We start from the raw sequence: 18081 nt of genomic DNA on the forward strand, positions 1-18081 counted from the left end.
TGTGAGGTGATGGAGGGCTAGTCAAGGGAAGGTGGTCCCAGGATGCTTCGCGTGGGAGATGGTTGAGCTTGTGCAAGCCGGTTTGGAGAATGGCTCGCGATACACTCTGTCTCGGAAGAACCGCCCGGTCAGTGCTGTCATCCCAAACAGATTTCTTCCCCGCCTGGCCTTGCCTTACGTCCCATTGCAAAGGTGCATAGAGTTTTGGTGTTCTGCGTGGCTAGAGCTGCCGTTTTCTCTTGCTTCTTGTAACGGTCCCCATCTTGTTTTATTGATTTGGAGTCGTCCTCCCGTCCCTCCCCTCCCCTCATATTGCTGGAGTGGGTTTGGAAGAAGGCAAATTTGGGAAAACTCCCCAGATATTAGGTCCAAGAGTAAGGCATGTGAATTATTAATTGTGCACAAATATTGGTTTGTGTAATCTGTTCAGAATATACAATATGAGCAAAAAGGTGAACAGCCTTAATGTTCAAAACATTATTGAGATGGTTTTGGTCACTGAATAGCGCTCCTCTGCTAATCTAGGCCAGAGCAGAGTACGCCTTCCTCTTATTCCATGAGAAGGTCAATCATTCAGGGATTGCTTCCTTGTCTGGGGAGCAGCTGGGCTTTACCCCTTTGAGTAATCTTTTTCCTAAAGAAAGTCTGCATTGTGTGAGTCAGTACCGCTTTATGGCAGGGTTTCTCAAACCTGGGTCCACAGGTGTTGTTGGATTACAGTTCCCAGCATTCCCAACTGCAGTGACCTTCACTCCCTTGTGATAATGGGAGTTGTAGTCCTGCGACATCTGGGCACTCCCAAGTTGGCAAACCTCCACCTTATTGAAAATGGATGGATATTTGGTTTAGATGCTTTTTCTATTGTTTGTATTTAATTGCTCACCTTTGACCAGGTTTGTGCAGATCTGCCGGCTAGCTGTAGAGTCCTGTGTTCAAAACCCTGACTTGTAGTAACATGCAGATCCGTGTGTCTGTATGCAGGTCATTTCATGTGTATTTAAAATATTTCTATCCCGCTTCTCCAGCACACTGCTCCTTGGGGTGCTTATAATAAAACCATAATACAAAACACAACATAACAATAAACAATAATAAAAGAAGCTGAAAAACAACGTGGGATACACACACACACACACACACACACACACACACACGGCTTGCAGAATGCAGGAGGCAATTAGTTCTGCTACCATTTTGCATCTGTTACCTCTTCTCAGTTGGCTGCTATTTTGCCTCTGGCTGAGGTTAACGGGCCTCAGGGTTTTGGAAAAACTCAGAAGTCTGCAGTTTGCCTTTCCCCACAGTGCATATGGCTGGCTTGCCACTTTCAGGTTTCCTAGGTTATTCACGTCCATCTTCACTGTTGCCCTGATCTTGCTTTGTCCCCATTTTGTCCAGAGCCAGGGGCATAGCTAGGAGGGAGGGGGCCGGTGTTTGCTCCTCTCCCCAGTGGCTCCTCAGAATGAGGGAGATAATGAAGAAAATAGGGAGGGGTGGAGCTGGGGGCCCCTCAGGAGCTGGGGGCCCCGGGTTCTTTGAACCCATCTGCTCAATTATAGCTACACCCCTGTCCAGAGCTGATATAATTGCAGCCCCCCCCCACCAGATCATTTGCAATGTCAGAGAAGATGGTGATGTTCAACACCTGGCTCTTGTGTAAAAGTAAAGTGTGCCGTCAAGTTGATTTCGACTCCTGGCACCCACAGAGTCCTGTGGTTTTCTTTTGGTAGAATTCAGGAGGGGTTTACCCCTGCCACCTCCCGCGCAGTATGAGATGATGCCTTTCAGCATCTCCCTATATCATTGCTGCCCAATATAGTAACAGCAAAGATTCAAACCAGCAACCTTCTGCTTGTTAGTCAAGTATTTCCCCCTGCGCCACTTAAGGTTCTTGTGTACCCATACTTAAAAATTTTTTTTATTGGTTTGCCAGTGATGATCAATTAGAAATAATAATTTTGACAGTCATTAATATATATATCCATCTTAATTGTACAATGCATGAAAGCTTTTATGAGTGGCTACCATGGTAATTTGGAGAAATGTGTGTGAGTACTTTGAGAAGCAAATACAGCAATGTTAAGAACTGAATCCAAGGGATGCTGGTATAGGCATGTGATTCCAATTTAGGGAGATATTTAAATTTCCACAGGGAATCCTTTAAAGCAAAAACCTGTAGGGTGGTTGGAAATGGACTTGCTAATTCTTCCTTAACCATCCTAAAAGATCTTCCTTCCTCCCTTCTCAATCTTCTTGACACCACAGTTTGGACATGGACCTGATGCAGCTCCTTAATCCATAGTTCTTCATGGTTAATAAGTGACTGAGCATTATGATAATTGTTGTAAGAAAAGGGAAGGCTCAGTCAAGTGGCCTTGTATACTTTCTTCTGATGCGCTATTCACCATTGAAGGCCAGATCCAGGGATAATAATAGGGTGTTGGTCCTCCCAGATCTGACAATATTAGTTGTGCTTTTGGGATGGCAGTAGTTTAGTGGCCTTGCAGGGGTGTGTGTGTGTGTGTGTGTGTGTGTGTGTATCTCTGGGGATATTAAAGGATCCAGTGCAATGAAAAAGGTCGTAAAATAAAGGCAGGGAGGGAAGAAGAAAGCTTGAACAGGCAAAAGGTAAACAATATATTGTTTATATCCATCATTTCTTTATTGGGCTGTCATTCCCTCTGGGAAAGTGCTGACTATCTCAGCCAGTCTTCTCCTTTAACTTAGACAAGGGCTAATCCAACGTCTTCACCTAGCCCACTGGAATTCACAGTGCTAAGGAGGAAGACCATAACTCGATTCAGACATTATGCTGTACAAGCGTACAGATGTCTGTACACTCGTATGCAAGTTTGTGTGAATGACTGTACCTGTGTCCATTTTAAAAGTGAACCTGGATACAGGCCCTTCAAATGGGCCCTTCAGTTAAGAACTGTACTTCTGTACTTACGTTCAGCATAACATGTAAATGACTGTGCTTGTGTAAGGATCTGTACCTGTGTATACTGTACACTCATTGTACGAGTGTTGAAGATAACGTGTGAATGGGCCTCATGCCTTCTGTGAAAGAGAGGTTGGACAGCAAACTGCTTGCTCTACTGCAGAAACTGAGGCTGATGGTGCATAGCTGTCGAATATCCTTTCTGGATCTTCCCTAGAGATAGTGAGGGCATCAGGGTTTAGCTCTGGACAGAGCTTGCCCCCTTTCTCTAGTGGCACTGTTGGGAGGGACCCTCACAAGTCAGCGCCTGCAGTCATAGGAACATAGGAAGCTGCCTTATACTGAGTCAGACCACTGGTCTCTCTAGCTCAGTATTGTCTACACAGACTGGCAGCGGCTTCTCCAAGGTTTCAGGCAGGAATCGCTCTCAGCCCTATCTGGAGATGCTGCCAGGGAGGGAACTCTGAATCTTCTGCATGCAAGCAGGGAGGTGCTCTTCCCAGAGCAGCCCCATCCCCTAAGGGGAATATCTTACAGTGCTCACACATGTGGTCTCCCATTCTAATGCAAACCAGGGTGGGCTCTCTTTAGACCAGCTTGTGAGGGCCCTGCCTAGCCAACAAGAAGTATCTCCTATGTGGAGCAGCAGGCCTTAAAATACAATTGGCCAGGGGCGTAGCTAGGGGAGAGGGGGCCCGTGTTCATCCTTCTCTCTGGTGGCCCCCCAGAGTGAGGGAGATAATGAAGAAAATAGGGAGGGATGGAACTGGAGGGCCCTCAGGAGCTGGGGGCCCGTGTTCTTTGAACCCTTTCGTTCAGTTATAGCTAGGCCCCTGCAGTTGGCCCTTATAGTTACTGCCCTCCCAGCTGCTGCTCCCAAAACGGTGTGAGCTGAGCACCAACCACAGCCCCCCCTGGAAGACTGCACAGCAGTATCCATCTTACACCACGACACTGCTAGGCAAAACACAGCCTGCTCCCTGTCATGTTATTTATTTTGCAGATTTGGTTGTGTTTAATGAGGTGAAATGCTCCTAACCCTCTTCTGTACAAAGAACTCTACAGGGGGAAATGCACAAAACACCCACCACGCTCCACTGTCAAGCACTCTTTCTAATCCCAGTCAAAACAATCGGGTTTTAAAAATCTGTGCTCTCACCCCTGTTTGATGGTTGTGGGCAGGAATTCTCTCCTGCCAATGTGGCAACCCTAAGCTAGTCCCTAAGATGCTGCTGTACTTTTTATTGTATTGCATTTTACTTTATTTTGATGTTGCAGACTAGCATCCTGGCTACTCTTCTGGGATTTGTGAAATCATAGACATTTATTGTACTAAGACAGAAGAGGGACAAACCGTTATTACCTTTGCATGCCGGCCTCAAATTGTTCAGAGTGACCTGAAGGCTCTGGAAAGCCAGTGCAAGATAACACAAGAACAGCCTTGTTGGATCAGGGCCAAGGCCCATCTATAGTCCAGCATCCTGTTTCACACAGTGGCCCACCAGATGCTGCTGGAAGCCACGGGCAGGAGTTGAGGGCATGCCCTTCCTCCTGCTGTTACTCCCCTGCAACTGGTACTCAGAGGCATCCTGCTTTGGAGGCTGGAGGTGGCCTGTAGCCCTCCAACTAGTAGCCGTTGACAGACGTATCCTCTGTGAAGTTATTGAAACCCCTTTTAAAGCCATCCAGGTTGTTGGCTGTCACCACATCTTGTGGCAGAGAATTCCACGAGCTGATTATGTGTTGTGTGAAAAAGTCCCTCTATTTGCTGGTCCTCAGTTTCCTCACAATCAATTTCATGGGATGACCCCTGGTTCTAGTCTTATGTGAGAGGGAGAAGAATTTCTCTCTATCCACTTTCTCCACACTATGCATGATTTTATAGGCTAGTGGTTTCATGCCAGGGATTGTTAAAGCTGTAATTTAGTTGTGGCCACAGATGTGTCTCCCTCCTAAACAATTTTTCTAACCATAGAGCTTTCTTAGTAGAAATCGGTGGAACAAGACGTGCCACTCTCCATTCAGTTATATGGAGGAAGGAGGAGGATAGAGTTACCTATTTAGAGTTTTATGGGCTGTTTGTAGTTCAGAAGCCGAGTTCATTACACATTGAAAGCTTTAGACAGGCAAAAAATGATTTTTTGGGGTTTGTGGAATTGAGTGACCAGCTGAAATTAAACTAGTCCTAACTCCAGTTCCAGAAATATGTGTTTTTTAGTGGGGGTGGGTTCTTCCTCCCCATCCACAATTGTGGCTGGGGATGATGGGAGTTGCAGTCCACCAACAGCAATTGTGTTGTGGGATGTTGGGAGTTGTAGTCCAGAAACAGCTGGAGAGCCTCAGGTTGGCTACCCTCATAGCAGTGAGTCAACTTTCTAAAAACCCCAACCTAATAAAGTGCTACAATTCATGTGATGGCCACTGATGCATATATTGAAACACAAATTGCCTCCAAACAGCCGTAAAGTGATGGAGTTGAGCCTTCCTCTTCAAACATGTATTTTTGAAATGAGAGCCTGGCTGACTAAACAAGTTCACACACAACTGTGTCTTCACAAGATATATGGGCAGACTCTGTCTGTAATAGGTTTCCTGTTTACTATGGAAGAGCTCCTGAAATATAAACAGTCCACAGATATTATAAATGGGAGGTAAACTGGCAGTCCTAGGAGGGACATAGGGAAGAAGTACTTCTTAAGGCAGGGTTTGTCAAACTTGGTTTCCCAGATGATGTTGGACTACAACTCCCATCATCCCCAGCCACAGTGGCTGAAAGGGGATGATGGGAGCTGTAGTCCAACAACATCTAGGGGCCAAAGTTTAAACAACCCCTGCATTAAGGTATAAGCCCAGCTGGTTCTCTTTAGGGCCAATGATACTTTTCAAAGTTCAAAGAGCTTTTTAGAGCAGGGATTCTCAATGTTGGGCCCCCAGATGTTATTGGACTTCATCTCCCATAATCCCCAACCAAAGGCCACTGGGGCTGGGGATTATGGGAGCTGAAGTCCAATAACATTTGGGGGCCCAACGGAATCCCTGGTTTAGAGGATAAGTAGCAGTTTCGCACCCCCGAGTGTTTAACGCAAGCAGCAAAGGTTTTTAAAGCACTTGAATGGGATATGCAACACTTGTTTTGAATCCGCATTCCCGTTGTGCTGAGGATGAGGAGGGGAAGACAGATTGCTAAAGCTGTCAAAAGGCAGGTGTGGGTGCCGGTGTGCATGCAGAATTGCGGGTGATTTTTCTTATAGGATTCCTAATTCCACAACGTTGGCTTTTACACTGATTTGTATGGTTCTGTACCTTTGCCCTTCGGCTTTATTTTCCAATATTGCCCCACCTTGTCCTGTGTATGTTTCCTCGGAAGTAAGTTTCACTGATCCCAATGGGCCTTATTCCCAATGAAGTGTGTAGAGGACTGTGACCCAAGTCCGAATGCTAGCCTGTGGGCCATTTTAAATGAGCATACATTGAAATGGATTCACATATGGAGAAAAACAATGAGATGATTGTGCGCCCCACCCTTGCTCAGTGGTCCCTCAAATTTCCCCCCATCTCTGTGCAGAATGAGTTTTGTTCGGGCGGCATTATCAAGGCAATGTGCGCGCACCTGCATTCAGAATGGGGCCTTCCCAATTCAACCTGAGCAGGATCTAAAATGAACTGAGCAGACATCCAAAAACTTGTGAGTGTGTGCACGTGCGCACGCCTTGGAGAGAACAGTGCCCTTGCTGCTTTATATCGATGAGTCAGAAATAATAACCAACACATGGGTTTTATTTTCACAATTCCTAATGTGCTCATATGAACCGGCCCGATCCCTTGGATCAGCTCAGAGATCTTGTTCTCAGTCACGTCACCATTGACGATACGGTTGGTGGGTACAAGGTGCAGGACTTTTTCAGTGGTGTCCCTTCAGTTGAGGAATGCCCTCCCTGGACAGATCCAACAGGCCCCTCTCTTCCTGCCTGTAGGTGCAGTTTCTAGATATTTTTAACTTAAAGAGGCATTTGGAATTTCATTTTATTGCTTTTGCTATTCTGATGCTGCTCTTCTAATGGTCTTTATTGCCGGTCTTAGTTGTTTTGAATTAATTTGTTTTAATTAGTTTTTGTGACACTACATTAGATATTTTTCTGTGGAAAACTGGTTTATATAAGCAATATGAGATAAACAAGCACCTAAAACAGATTAAACTCCCTGCTTTGCCCTTAGACTTCCATGTAAAAAAGTGAAGGGAAAATCCATAACCAATGCATATAAACGATCTTATTTATGTTAATGAACAGTAATAAGAAGAATAAAAATAATCAAAACATCAGTTTAAAAGGGGAAGAAAAAACAGCAAAAATGAACAATATTAAACAAGCAACACAAGTGTCCAGATCTTATACCCCAAGAAGCAGAAGAAAGTCAAATGCATGCACCACCCAATCAGCCAAACATTCACTAAACAGCTGTGTCTTGATGAGACAGCACAGTGATGGGGCCAGGCAGGCTTGCCTAAGGAGGACCTTCTGCAATATTGGGGACATGACTGAAAAGGCCCTATTCCTTGTACTCATTTGGCCGGGGAACCATAGCAGGACATTTGATGTCAATCGGAGTGCAAGGGAAGGAACTCATGGGAAGATGCTTAAGCTATTTGTGGAAGACTTTCGGTCATTCTTCCACTTCCCATCTATTAGAAACTGGATTTAAAAAAAAATCTGCTTACCAGTTTTATTGTTTTTATTGACTTGTTTTATTGCCATGTTATTGATTCTACTGTTTTTACTGATGTACACCACTCTGACAGTTGAAGAACATCTACTAAACAAACAGGACAATATGGTTAGAGTTGCTTGCCTAGTTTTCTGTCTGTTCAACGTTCCTATTTATCTGGTGCAGGAACTTCCAGAAGCAGATCAATGGCTGTAAACAAGGGTTGGTCAATTCAGACATCCTGTTAAACCATAGGCTGTGTAGAGCATGGTTTGCAAAACAAACCATAATTTCTCATTCAGGTTGGAAGGATGATTGCAAACCACTGGGGTGTGCCTGTTTAGTCTCTAGCTCCAGAGCATTATTCATGATACATGAATTGTTTTATGTGAAATTATTTTAATGGTTTAACTCTGTGAATTGTTTTTAATTGTTTTCATTCTGTGAAAGTGTTTTAATTGTTTGTTTTTATTTTTATATTGTAATTTGGATTGTGTACACCTCCTAGAGATGTATATATCAGGCGGTATATAAATATGATAGATAAATAAATGAACACAGCCACCTTGTTGAAGTTAAGCAGATCTTGGTGTGGCCAGTGTCTGGATGGGAGACCCCTAATTGTCACCTTTTGGGGATGAGGCTATAGCTCAGTGCTAGAGCACCTGCTTTGCATACAGAAGGTACCAGGTTCAATCCCTGACATCTCCAGGTAGGGCTGAGAAAAATTACTAATGGAAGCCCTGAAAAGCTGCTGCAAACTAGTGTGGACAATACTGAGCTAATTGGACCAACAGTCTGACTCCGTAGATCGCAGCTTTCTATGTTCCATCATTTCTCAATTCAGATAGTATGCCAAACTATAGTTAGGCAACCATAGTTTGGTGTGATATGTGAAGTGAGCCAGTGTCTTTCCCCTCTGCAAGACAGTCTTTTGCCTTTTAAAGGTTTTTCTAATGAAACTGTTTGTATCGCAGCCGTGGATGCTAACACTTGAGATCTGAGTGTGTCACCAAGCAAGCATGGAGTGTTTATCACATTGCTATTTCTGGAGCTTTAGTGCTTTGTGACAGATGGAGCGCGTGCTCTCTTTCTCCCTTTGGTGCTTGGCATGTGAGCGTTTGTGTACGCGTATGGTGTTCTGAAAAGCCAGCAATTCGAAACTGCATAGCAGGTTTGCAAAACATGGATCAGGAATCACTTTTGCGGGGATCTCATTAGTTGGAGATGGACTGTTTCCCCCCAGAAAGTTGGTTTGAAAAAGGGACTGTTGCTCATTGTTTGTACTCAATCCACTTTCGCATCGGATAAGCAAGTTTGCAAGTTTCGTATGGCTTCAAAAACCTGCATGACCTGTTTGATGTGAAGCAATATGGAGGCAAAAGAAATGCTTGGGCAACAAAGCCTCTCAAAACTCTTTCTCAGCTCTCTTTCCCTTCAGCTTCGTGAATCGTCCTTGGGCTGACCCATCTGATATTTTTGTAGTGGTGGTGGTGATGATAAATCCTCAGGGAGTGATTACAGGGCTGACTCCGGGTTTCAGGGGGTCCTTGGCAAAGTGCCCTCCAGAGGCCCCCTCCTGCGATGGTGGGCCCCCCTGAGAGAGTTGAAGGCTGTGGGCACAGAGGTGGTCTCCAGCCTAGCAATGTGCCCTTGGATGCCAACCCTTTATGCCAGCCTTGAGTGATTGGCTTAGCTGAACTGATGTCACAGAAGGGAGGGCCAAACAGAAGAGCCTTTGTCTCCCATTGGCTGAATTGCTCTACTGAGGCAGGGCAAGCATACTAGGCTAGGGACTGAGTGGAGGGGAGCAAGAGGAAGGGGACAAACTTGAGGGGAGAGGGAAGCAGGGCACTTTAGGACAAGGCAGTTGGATGAAGATGCAGCCGAGGAAGCTGAAGGAGGGTGTCTAGAGAGTAGGGGAATTTGGAGAAAGCAGGGCTGCCAAGGTGGGGGAGGCTGAAGTTCAGATATGTTGGTTTAAATGACTGAATCAGCTATTTGGCTGCAGGCCTCCAATTGGCATACAGCTGTTGACTTTCTGTAGCTCAGGGTTTGCCCACCTTAAGTCCCCAGATGCTGTTGGACTACCACTCCCATCATCACCCCCAGCCACAATGTAGCTGTCCAAGCTAGGCCTGAAACGGTCCCTTCTTCCCTTGAAGCACTAGCCCCATTTAGGAGAGCTGGTCTTGTGTAGAGGAGAGCTGGTCTCTCCTCTGCCACATTGCTACACGTGGTAGCAAGCATGACTTGTCCCCTTAGCTAAGCAGGGTCCGCCCTGGTTGCATGTGAAAGGGAGACTAGAAGTGTGAGCGCTGTGAGATATTCTCCTCAGGGGATGGGGCTGCTCTGGGAAGAGCATCTAGGTTCCAAGTTCCCTCCCTGGCAGCATCTCCAAGATAGGGCTGAGAGAGATTCCTGCCTGCAACCTTGGAGAAGCCACTGCCAGTCTGTGAAGACAATACTGAGCTAGATGGACCAATGGTCTGACTCAGTAGATGGCAGCTTCCTATGTTCCTGTGTTCCATTTGGTCACTACATTGTACATGCATACAGGTATTTATGCCTATGTGCATGCTTTTGTGTGAATTAGCATACATGTGACCACTGTAAAGGCAAAACCACGTGCAGGCTCCCTGGAGTATTACTGTACCCGTGTTGGACTTAATATGTGAATAGGGCTACTGTGGGGTCTGATTCTGAGCCTGCGGATAAATCACAATGATACCGTGGGCTTACAATTACAAGGAAGAGATGGGAGTATTTTGATATGAAGAAAGCTGCCACACTCGGGAGAAGGATGGATTAGTTCCCTCTCCTTGACATGCCATTTATTTCACAGGCAGGGAAATGTTGAGGTGAGAAGACATTCAGACATGTTTTCTGAACCTCCCAGTCTGAAATGGTGTACTCCAGGGAACTCTGTACCATGTGACTTTTCTGCATGCATAGAAGATATAGTGTTTATCAGCAGTAAGATAAAGGCATTATCTGCAGCCTTTGGGGAAATCTATTCTTTGTTATGGTTCTTTTACCTTTACGGCTTTATTTATTTAAAATATGTATATTCTGCCTGTCATATAAGCAGTTCAAGGTGGCTAACAACATACAAATAAGACATTAGACATTTAATATGATGCTGGTCACACGCTCAATTTGGTCTTTTGCTCTGATCAGGATGGTGTTCCGTGAGTGGAGACTCCTGTCATCTCCCCATTGTCATGGACGGATCACCACCTGGTTAAGGTAGAACTTACAGCCACAGCCCACCTATTAGATTGGTCAGTCCGAAAAAGGTTATTGGATCCAATAAGATTCCAAGAAGCATTGGAAGGGTTTAGGGTTGGCTCTGCTAGTGATTCTGTTGATGCTGTGGTGCAAATATGGAATAATGAACTCACTAGAGCAGTAGACGCAATCACTCCTAAGTGTCCCCTCCGACTTGCTTTAAAGCCAGCCCTGTGGTGTTTGGATGAACTACGGGAGCTGAAGTGGTGAGGTAGACGACTAGAGTGCAAGTGGAGGAAGACTCAGCGTGGTTCGGCACAACACAAAGCACAATTGAAGATCTGTGTTCTGGCAGTGTGTGTGGCAAAGAAGCAGTTCTTTTCTGCCTGCATTGCTTCCCCAAATTCATGTCCAGCTGAGCTGTCTAGGGCTGTGAGGGGCTAGTATGTACCCCTCCCCCTTGAATTTAAAGTTGGAACCATCGGTCACTTGCTGTGATGTTTCTAATGACTTTTTTTGCAGATAAAATCTCTCATATCCGAACCAAGCACTGTGGAGATTTCCCGCAGCTCCTCTTATGGGATTAGATTGAATCATTTTCAGTTTGTGACACCTTAGGAAGTGGACAAACTGCTTCGGACTGTGTGTCCTACAACCTCTTCTCTTGACTCTTGCCCAACTTGGCTTTTCTCATCTGGCAATCATATTATCGAAGAGGGTCTGGTAAATATTATAAATGCTTCTCTGAAGAAGGGCAGGATGCCTCCTTGTCTTAAGGAGTCTATTATTAGGCAGCTTTTGAAGAAACCTGCATTGGATCCCTCAGTGTTAGCTAATTACAGACCTGTTTCTAGTCTTCCGTGGTTGGGCAATGTGATTGAGTGGGTGGTGGCCAATCAGTTCCAGACAGTTTTGGATGATGCAGATATCTAGACCCATTTCAAATTGGTTTTTGTGTGGGCTATGGGGTTGGGACTGTCTTGGTAGGCTTGTTGGAAGATCTCCAGTTGGCTATCAACAGAGGGAGTGTGACTCTGCTGATCCTTTTGGAACTCTCTGCGGCTTTCGATACCATCAACCATGGTATCCTTTTGGACTGCCTGAGAGAGGTGGGATTGCAACTGTTTTACAGTGGTTTTGTTCCTACCTCTCTGTTAGATTTCAGATAGTGTCTCTTGGAGACAGTTGTTCTGCAAAGCGAGAACTAAAGTGTGGAGTTCCACAAGGCTCCGTACTGTCTCCAATGCTCTTTAATATCTACATCTGTTAACATCTATTTTAACTTTTATATGTGTTTTGTTAGCTGCCCAGAGACGGAAGTTTGGGCAGGGTATAAATTTAATAAAATACATACATACACACATACATGAAACCGCTGGGAGAGATCAATAGGAGGTTTGATGCAGGGTATTATCAATATGCTGGTGACACCCAGATCTACTTCTCTGTGTCGATGTCATCAGGAAATGGCATAGCTTCTCTAAATGCCTGTGGAGGTGGTAATGGGTTGGATAATTGATAACAAACTGAAGTTGAATCTGAATAAGAAGGAGGTACTGACTGGGGGGGGGGTCAGTACCCAAGAGATGTTTTAGATCTGTCTGTTCTGAATGGGGTTGCAATCCCCCTGAAAGATAAGGTACGTAGCTTGGGAGTCCTCCTGGACCCAAAGCTTTCCCTGGCTTCTTAGGTTGAGGCAGGGCCAGGACCTTTTATCGGCTGCGGCTGATACGACAGCTACATCCATTACTTGAGATAAATGACCTTAAAACAATGGGACATATGCTGATAACCCCCAGGCTTGACTACTGTAATGCACACTACATGTGGCTGCCTTTGTATGTAGTCCAGAAACTACAATTGGTACAGAAAGCAGCAGCCAGATTGGTCTGTGGGACAACATGAAGGGACCATATAACACTGATTTTAAAAGAACTGCACTTGTTGCCAATATGTTTCTGGGCGAAATACAAAGTGTTGGTTATTACCTATAAAGCCCTTAACGGCTTGGGCCCAGGGTATTTAAGAGAGCGCCTTCTTTGTCATGAACCCTGCCACCTGTTACAATCTTCTGGAGAGGTCCGATTACGGTTGCTGCCAGCTCGTTTGGTGGCGACCCAGAACTGGGCTTTCTATGTGGCTGTTGCTCCAGGGCTTTGGAATATGCTCCCCGCTGAAATAAGAACATCTCCTTCTCTGTTTTCAGGAAGACTCACCTGTTCTCGCAGGCTTTTAATTGGAATTAATTTTAATAATTTGTTTTAATAACTGTTTTATGCAATTGTTTTTATTGTGTTTTGTGGATTTTATTTATTTATTTATTCATTCATTCATTCATTCATTCATTCATTACATTTATAAACCGCCCCATCCAGAGGCTCTGGACGGTGTACAATAACTTTTTAAAAAGACATACAACCCACAATTCAAACACAATGCTAAAAACAATATAAAAACAATTCAAAAATGATAAAAACTATTTAAAACCAATTAAAATACTTTTTAAAAACAACAACACTTTACAAGCGTTGGAAGGCCAGGCCAAATAAATAGGTTTTTAGGGCTCTCTTAAAGGCTGACAGCCAGCCTAAACTGCAGATATCTGCCGGGAGTGCATTCCATAGACCAGGAGCAGCTGCAGAAAAGGCCCGGTTCCGAGTCGCCACCAGACGTACCGGTGGCATTTGGAGACAGACCTCTCCAGATGACCTCAACGAGCGATGGGGATCATACCGCTTTTAATCTGTTACTTTGTATATTGTTTTAAATTTGGTACACCGCCTAGAGATGTACATATCAGGCAGTTCAAAATATGATAAATAAGTTCAGAGTGTACCGTATCGTGGCACTTGCCAGAGAGCATATGTGAAGTTCTTTGAGCACTTGGGATGTGAAATGTAAACACCAAGAAGCACTACAGGTGGGTCACAGTCACCTTAAGTGGCGCAGCGGGGAAATGCTTGACTAACAAGCAGAAAGTTGCCGGTTCGAATCCCCGCTGGTACTATATCGGGCAGCAGTGATATAAGTAGATGCTGAAAGGGTATCATCTCATACTGCGTGGGAGGAGGCAATGGTAAACCCCTCTTGTATTCTACAAAGAAAACCACAGGGCTCTGTGGGCGCCAGGAGTCAAAATCGACTTGATGGCACACTTTACCTTTTACAGGTGGGTCACAGATGCACTGCAGACAATCCGTGGCAGTGCAGAAAAGCCCTCCCTCCCACTTGATTACCTTACCTAAAACCTCCCTGCCGTTTCTGTTTGTTCCATATCAGCCAGTGTTAGACAATGAGGAATGTTTGTTTATTTATTTATTATATTTCTAGACTGCCCCATCCAAAGGCTCTGGGCGGTGCCCAACAAATTTAAAAAACATAAAAATCAACACCATTTAAAAACTCACTGCTTAAAACAATATAAAACAATTTAAAAGCTATTCAGAGCCATTTAAAACCAATTAAAATACTTTAAAACCATTTTAAAACCTTGGAAGGCCAGGCCAAACTAGTAAGTTTTTAGGGTTCTCTTAAAGGGAAACAAGAAGCCTAAACTACAGATGTCTGCCGGGAGTGAATTCCATAGGCCAGGAGCCGCTACGGAGAAGGCCCGGTTCTGAGTCGCCACCAGATGTACTGGTGGTAACTGGAGATGGACCTTTCCAGATGACCTCAACGTGTGATGTGGATCATACAGAAGAAGGCGACCCCTAAGTTAACCTGGACCCAAGCTGTTCAGAGCTTTAAAGGTGATAATCAGCACTTGGTATTTTGCCCAGAAACATATTGGCAGCCAGTGCAACTATTTTAAGACAGGCATAATAATATGGTCTCTCTGGGTTACCCCAGAGACTAGTATGGTTGCTGCATTTTGGATCAGCTGAAGTTTCCGAACTACATACAAAGGCAGCCCCACGTAGAGCACATTACAGTAGTCGAGCCTGGAGGTTACCAGCTGATGCACCACTATTTTGAGATTGTTCTCTTCAAGGAATGGACGCAGCTGTCGAATCAGCCAAAGATGATAGAAAGTGCTCCTGGCCATAGCCTCCACCTGAGATACCAGGATGAGGCTTGGATCCAAGAGCACTCCCAAGCTGCATTCCTGTTCCTTCTGGGGGAGTGTAACCCCATCCAGCACAGGAAGATCTAACTCATCCCTCAAATTCCGATCCTCCACAATGAGCACCTCTATCTTGCTTGGATTCAGCTCCAATTTATTATCCCTCATCCAGCCCATTACTGCCCATAGGCAGGCATTTAGGGAGTGAGTGCCATTTCATGATGATGATGATGATGATGATAAGGAGGAATAGATTTGGGTGTCATCAGCATATTGATAACACCCTGCACCAAATCTCCCGATGACCTTACCCAGCGGTATTTTATTCATTCATTCAGCATAATTGGTATACCCCCCCAAAATGCAAGACTCTGGATGGTTTACAACAAAACAATAAAAACAACAAATAAAAAGGTTAAAACATTACAATAGTTTAAAATTTAAAACGTTAAAATTATTAAAAACCATCAAACTATTAAGACCGTATATAATTAAAAGTCTGGGTGAACAAATGTGTCTTGACTGTCTTTTTAAAAGTTGTAAGAGATGGGGAGGCTCTTATTTCAGCAGGGAGCGCATTCCAAAGCCTCGGGGTAGCAATGGCCCCGAGACGAGCCGGTGGCAACTGCAGACAAACCTCTCTTGATGATCTCAATGGGTGGTGTGGTTCATAGCGGATAAGACATTCTCTTAAATTCATTCTCTTAAATAAAGATGTTCTCTTAAATTAAAGCTTGTATTCATTAAAATTAACTCACAAGACAATGCAGGGGGTTAAAGTTCCCTTTTGAGAGAGGTGACAACCCTACGGGGGTAAGCAAAGGGGATTTCCAGCCCCCACCCCACCCTTGGAAGGATGCATCCGAGCTACAACACAGCCTCTAATTTTGCAGTAGCAACAATAGCCTCACTGGCTGCTTCTTGGTCCTGTGTGAGTTAATCCTTTCAGTGGTACAGGGTGTACGGGGCCAGCAAAACCTTAGCAACGCAACATGCCTGAATCTCTACATATTGGAAAAAGAGGAACATTATGTCCCGAAATAAATATCAGTTACTGAGCTGCTTTTGTTATAAGCATCATTGTTCTTATAGCCTTTTGGATGGTTCGCTCTGGGGAGTTGCAGTTAACAGGTTACCAGCAAGGATGGGGTTTGAGGAGCACGAGAAAGACTGGAGAATCTCTATGCCCACAGCCAGGTTGGTGGGCCACATTTGTGAGATGGGCAAAGGCAGATTACCGCATTGGCAATAGAGGCAATTCCCTACGGCAGCAAATCTTGGGAAGGGGAGAAGTTAAATCTTTAAAAAAAAAAACTTTTAAAACTGCTGATGTGCAGCGCCAGTGGTGAGAGCTCCAAGTGGGCCCACTTGTCCCCCAAATCCTGCCGGGCTCAGGGCGCTGCCTGCCTGGACAGTGGCGGAGACAGCAGCGAGTTACCTCCTCATACAGGCCCGCCTTCCTCCCAAATGACAGAGGTCGGGCTGATTTCGGCCCTCTGTGCATGCCGGCACGCCCTCTTTCATTTGGGAGAAAGGTATTTTATCTATCTAATTACATTTATAAACCGCTCCATCCAAAGGCTCTGGGCAGTGTACAACAACTTTAAAAAGACATAAAAACACAGTGCGAAAAACAATATAAAAACAATTCAAAAACAATTAAAACCATTTAAAACCAGTTTTAAAAACACTTTAAAACCTTGGAAGGCTAGGCCAAATAGATATGTTTTTAGGGATCTCTGAAAGGCCGATAGCGAGCCTAAACTGCGGATTTCTGCCAGGAGTGCATTCCATAGACCAGGAGCAGTTCAGAAAAGTTCTGGTTCTGAGTTGCCACCAGACATACTGGTGGTAACTGGAGATGGAACTGTCCAGATGACCTCAACAAGCAACGGGGATCATACCAAAGAAGGTGCTCTCTAAGTTAGCCTGGACCCAAGCTGTCCAGAGCTTTAAAGGTAATAACCAACACTTTGTATTTTGCCCGGAAACATATCAGCAGCCAGTACAGCTGTTTAAAAACAGGCATAATATGTTCTCTCCGGGTTCCCCCGGAGACCAATCTGGCTGCCGCATTTTGAACTAACTGAAGTTTCCAAACTACATTCAAAGGCAGCCCCAGGGATTGAACCTGGGACCTTCTGCATGCAAAGCAGATGCTCTACCAGTGAGCTAGTCCCATTCCCAAAGGTGACATGCATGAGCCTCCCATCCAGGCACTAACCACACCAATACCTCCTTAGCTGGGGTTAGCAGGTGGTTTGCACACAGGGCTGCCTTTTTTATATAAAGTGCCTCTTCTCCAGAATTCCCATCACCATAGCCTTTGGGTGCTTGGAGTATGCGTGGCATGAGCAAAGTTATAGTTTCATGCTTGACACATCAATATAAATATACGAATACAATGAATATTTATATAGTGCTGTTCAACCATAGTTCAAAAAGTGGTTTACATAGATATACATTTTTTTTAAAGGTTCCCTGTCTCCAAAGGGCTCACAATTGCGCGCGGGGGGAGGGGGGGAAGAAACTTAAGACAGCCACCAGCAACAGCCACTGGAGAAATGCTTTGATGGGGATGGATAGGGCCAGTTGCTCTCCCACTGCCAAATAAAGAGAATCACCACTTTTAAAAGGTGCCTCTTTGCTCAGTTAGCAGGGTTAGTGTTAGCACTTAGCAATAGCAATAGCACTTACATTTATATACCGCTCTATAGCCGGAGCTCTCTAAGCGGTTTACAATGATTTAGCATATTGCCCCCAACATTCTGGGTACTCATTTTACCGACCTCGGAAGGATGGAAGGCTGAGTCAACCTTGAGCCCCTGGTCAGGATCGAACTTGTAACCTTCTGGTTACAGGGCGGCAGTTTTACCACTGCGCCACCAGGGACTCAGTGTTAGGGTTATAACCTTCCTGCTAGGGGGTCAAAGCACTTCAGAAATATCTGAATCAGTCATAGAGGAGTGGGTGAAGCAGGAGGTAGTGTAGGGAAAGTGGGTTCAGTGATTTCAGTAGTTGTTTTTGTTTTAACTAGGCTACCTCCTGGAATTTTATTTTTATACACACACACACACACACACACACACACACTGCCCAAACACAAGTCTTAGGTTGGTTTATGTACATACCATTAGGCCAT

At 44.8% G+C, this 18081-nt stretch overlaps 1 protein-coding gene across 2 annotated transcripts in view; it reads left to right on the top strand.

Moving 5' to 3' along the window:
- The window catches only part of ADCY3 (adenylate cyclase 3), a 130968-nt gene that overhangs the window by 3711 nt on the left and 109176 nt on the right, over positions 1-18081 (top strand). The gene's annotated exons all lie outside the window — the stretch shown is intronic.

The sequence above is a fragment of the Hemicordylus capensis genome, chromosome 1, assembly GCF_027244095.1.
Source record: "Hemicordylus capensis ecotype Gifberg chromosome 1, rHemCap1.1.pri, whole genome shotgun sequence".
Taxonomy (NCBI): domain Eukaryota; kingdom Metazoa; phylum Chordata; class Lepidosauria; order Squamata; family Cordylidae; genus Hemicordylus; species Hemicordylus capensis.